The sequence below is a fragment of the Macrosteles quadrilineatus genome, unplaced genomic scaffold, assembly GCF_028750875.1.
Source record: "Macrosteles quadrilineatus isolate MER2022 unplaced genomic scaffold, UCM_ALF_1.0 Scaffold_9__3_contigs__length_116548681, whole genome shotgun sequence".
In the NCBI taxonomy this organism is placed as follows: Eukaryota; Metazoa; Arthropoda; class Insecta; order Hemiptera; family Cicadellidae; genus Macrosteles; species Macrosteles quadrilineatus.
In genome coordinates, this window is record NW_026542602.1 from 98,004,439 (window position 1) to 98,009,337 (window position 4,899).

The 4,899-nt window shown below is 36.8% G+C and overlaps 1 long non-coding RNA gene across 1 annotated transcript; it reads right to left on the reverse strand.

The window, feature by feature from the left end:
- Positions 1–3,503: 3,503 nt before the first annotated feature.
- Positions 3,504–4,681, reverse strand: LOC129002189 (uncharacterized). Its single transcript, XR_008491553.1, has 3 exons — positions 4,640–4,681; positions 4,052–4,230; positions 3,504–3,575 (listed from the first exon to the last, which is right to left on the reverse strand). It is a non-coding gene; the product is annotated as an uncharacterized LOC129002189 (long non-coding RNA).
- Positions 4,682–4,899: the final 218 nt, after the last annotated feature.

Sequence of the window (4,899 nt, forward strand, 5' to 3'; positions counted from 1 at the left end):
CTCCCTTGAGACTAAAAATACTACTTTAGACTCGCAACGCATGCATTATAAACGGCTGTTTTTGCTGCAGCATGACGAAAATATTATTTCAACCTTAGTTAGATGAATAGATTGTGTTAACCCATTTACCTTATTAAAACAACATTCGTGGTGTTTAAGCTTAAAAAACGTTTGTGAACATTTCTGGTTCTGTAGTTGTCATGCGTTAGGGGAATAACGTAAGGGCAACAAGGAATACATTTTTAAGATTGTTTTACTAAAAGGGTACAAAAAGAAATGGCTTCTTAGTGAAAAACAATAAGCGAGGATCCCAGGGTCGTTCATCATAAGGGGTATTACCGAGCAGAATTGGGTTTTGGCATTCCTACAGTCCTGCTAATGCGTTCTCTTCCGCACCCTTTCCTGTGTATAACTGTTTCAGTTGTTTTCGCTTTTATTCATCAATAAAAATGAAAAAAATGTTTCAGATGTAACCTTGAGTCTGTTTGATGAGTTAATTTATGACTTTCTACTTTAGAAAAATACCTTTACCTTTGAAAGTCACTCTACATACTTGAATTATGAATTCAATAGTAATTGTTAAAAGATCTAAACTACACTAACATCAAAAGCATGAAAATCTACTAATTTTATAATGCGAGATCAACATGTTTCGCGTTTAAAATGTACTCGTTTGCTTTTTATCGGATTAGCAATTTTAATTTTCTACAGGATTTGAGGATACAGAATATTTTGGCACTTGGCATCAAGGAGATTAGAGAAATCCTGTACCTAGATTTCTTACTTTGAGTTTTAATAAATGCCATTGGTAAAACACAGGGTATTTCGTACGTCTTGGATCAAACCTTGTGTGTTTTATTATTTCTCAAGAACAAAACAGAAGAGTGTTTCCATTCTAAGTAGAATATAATAAACTATATAAGTAAACTATGGAATATAATCAATAAAACAACATAAAACGTACAGTAGGTAGGCATAAAATAGGATAGAACTTAATCCACTATCTAAATAAGTGAAACACTGTTTCCGAGTTAACGCAACGTATTGCCGCAGTCCTGTGGGAGAAGGTGTCAGACCTACGTTGTGTAGCGATCACGCTAAGACACAACACTTGTATATCACCACAATATATATGCACAGCTCGACACACTAGCGCAAATGGTCAAACGAACTAGTAAGATAAGTAATAATATAAGTTGTACTTAATTAAATGATGATCTTAAATTTAATCTATTTACGGACTATTTTCGGACATTATTACCTCATTTTCAAGAGAAGGCCGTCGGTTTACATAATTAATTACACGAACATGAAAAAAATTACAAATAAAAGGCACACTTAACACAATTACAAGTTTTCTACTTACATAGTATTTTCTTTATTAAAAAGGCAATGGTATTATGATTATAAGAATAATTGTTAGTTGTATTGTTCATGTTTATTAAATATTTTTATTTTTATACCTTTTAGAGAAAGTACGGGGTAGCGGATTTCTACCCCCGGATATTTACCCCCATGAAAAAACACCTACGTCATTTTGACGTCACGAGGGGCGGGGCTTATACACGGTCGAGAAACAGCCCGCGAATGGAAATTTACCCCCAATATATTATTAAATAATCAATATGTAATTGTTTGATTATAAAGTGATTTGCCATAGCACGGGAATCTACCCCCGGACATCTACCCCCGGATATCTACCCCCGGAAATCTACCCCCGGACATCTACCCCCAGATATCCACCCCCGGACATCTACCCCCAGACATCTACCCCCGGACATCTACCCCCGGACATCTACCCCCAGATATCTACCCCCGGACATCTACCCCCAGACATCTACCCCCGGACATCTAAACCCGGACATCTACCCCCGGAAATCAACGGATCTTCGGTTAAGCATTGTCTTGTAATATCCAGTATTAAGCATGCGATATGTCATTGTCTTGTTTAACATTATCTATCTTCCTAATTCAATAAGCTGTAACAGTCCTTTTTTCACCCGACCACTTCGCCGATTGTTACGATTGAGGTGTCATTTTAAAGCTTAAGATCTTGCGCAGAGCAAAATGGTAATTAAAAAGGATATTTAGATTAGGGCTTCAAAAGGTTGACCAACTTTCACACTATACAGTAACAGTTATAAAGGTGAAATGTGAGCACATTACTAATCAGTTCCATTTTTAAGTCAGGTTGAAAACCAGAATAGATCGTCTGCAACTGTAAACAAGAGATGGAACACTACCCCAAAACGACTGTTCGTTCTCAATTGGCCCTCTATCAATAACCTGTGTTGCCTGTACAGCGAGGCATTTTGAGAAGGAGAAAACCGGCCGGAATGCTTTAGGTTCATCAATAACGAAGATAAACATGGTTTTAGTTACACACCGAGAATCTTTGAGTTGACTCATTTAAACTCATTGTAAATATTCATTGTTATTCATTTTGAAATAACTCCCTTAATACTTTGCAATTGCTCGAGTTCGAGCAACATGTACACTAGTTACATATTAGTAACATAAATCAGTAACAGCTTAATGAATTGGGAAGATAGATGACATTAATCAAGACAACGACATATCACATGCTTAATACTAGATATTTGTTGAGGGCGTAATGGGTGAAATGAAAATAATTAATAACTCGAAGGACCAGAACTAATTAATAGTTCAAGAGAAAAATAATTAAATTAGAGAAAAATGGCGAATCTGCAATTTGATTAATTTCTAAATACTCTAAAAATATGAATACCGAACAATATTAGAGGGTAATTATTAAACGAAGGGCCATTGATTATTTTAATAAACCAATTACTAAAATCAACTACAACAATGAATATTGACCGATACGTAGTGTAGCACGGGGGGTAGATTTCCGGGGGTCGGAAATAAATAATTCTAGGGTCGGACATTTATGATTTGACCACTGGGGGTACATTTCTGGGGGTAGATTTCCGGGGGTAGATATCCGGGGGTAAATGTCTAGGGGTAAATGTCCGGGGGTAGATGTCCGGGGGTGGATGTCTGGGGGTAGATTTCCGGGGGTAGATGTCTGGGGGTAAATGTCCGGGGGTAGATGTCCGGGGGTGGATGTCTGGGGGTAGATTTCCGGGGGTAAAGTTCCGGTGTCAGGTTTATTAGCATTTTGATTAATTACAACTGTTAAGTAAACCGTGAAATGCGAGTTGATTGAATATACAATAATTTATCCATCCTAAAAGTTCGCGGCCGGAAATCTACCCCCATACATGTGACGTCAAAGTGACGTAGGCGTTTTTTCATGGGGGTAAATATCCGGGGGTAGAAATCCGGCGACCCGAAAGTACAAAAAACTACACGAAAAAAAACGTTAACTTAGAAGTTAAGAAATAAGATTTTGACAGAACCATTTAATACATTTATTAAATACCTGTTTTTGTAGTGTTTAAAGTACCATGAGGTCTTGTTGGACTAGTGGGGCTTGCCTAATATTTTGGTATTCAATAAATAATGCATTAGGCCTATAAGAGTAATCTTGATACTATTCTTCTACTGTCATTGTTTTAAAATTTTTAATCGTATTTGGCTTGTCTAGTGTTCTGAAACATAACATTGGTAAATAAATTAGAACGCTGATATCTTATACTATTATTTTTAAAAGTTTTGAATTAAAATATCATAATTACTACCCAATATTTGAATTATTTAGCGTAAAATTCGAAGAACTAATGTTTCGAATGAGTTGTATTTATTGATCCAAGTTTCGCATGGACTGAATCCGACATAGATTGAACCATAGATTAAACTAACTTGCATTCAGTTAATATTACTTACGTAAATTTCTTTTCACAACTTGCATAATTTTAAATTGCTTTAGTAAGAGTTTCCCCATTCCTCTAGTAATCCAGTAATAGGAGCTGGTATAGTGTAAGAGCACTGTTCTTGGATTGCCGAGTTCACGAGTTTGAATCTCACCAATTACCAATAGATTTTATCCAAGTAATATTGCCGCGACCCCCTAGACCTAACCTAACGTAATGTTGCCAGAGTAGATTTTAGCGTCCTAGATACTCACGCATGACTACGTCACCAGCGGGGTGGTTCTGCAGGGGTCCTTGTGGTATGAAGAGTCCCGGAAGTGGTGGAGGGATGGGTGGTCGTGATGGATGGTTGGTTCCCATGATGGTGGAGTAGATGCCGACACCGGTTAGAAGCGTGACACTTCCTGCGATGCACACTTGAGGTAGAATTTCGCTGTAAACATCCAACCAACGTAGAAAGGATACTTATACAACGTTGACACAGTGAGGTGCACAATATAAGGTGAAAATGAATGAATGATGAATGATAAATTAATTTGGTGAAAGCTTTTTAACTGACTGAGTTCATCTGGTTCTCTATTCAGGAGCATTTATTAATCACCCGATGATCAAGGACAGCTGCATAAAGACAAAAGTTTGGAACTAACAGGATTGACTAGATTGTACCGGCAACCTATTGATTAGTAGGCGGCACTTCATGTACTGTTTCCCAGGAAGATTATTGGTGGAAAATATGAAGAATCTTAAAACACTAATATATATCGTAGTTTGGATAACGACTTGAACTTGATACTCATCAAAATGAAAAATTGGTTAATATAACTTGTTGAAATATAACTTACAAAATAGAGTCCAAAAATTGTTCCATCTTGATGATTACATTTCTTGTTGCTATGGATACGATCTTATCCTTTTCTTGTCATTTGTCTAAAACCTTAAACGTTAAGGCATGAACATCAAGTTAAATAAATAATTATTTTGGTCATACGGGCACCATGAATATGGAGTGATCTTAGGAAGTGAAGTATGGTGGGCAGTTATGTTTGCCATCTGTTTTGTAGCTGGTCCGGTTGTTGGGGAGCGGAGGCTTTAATTCTTGAAA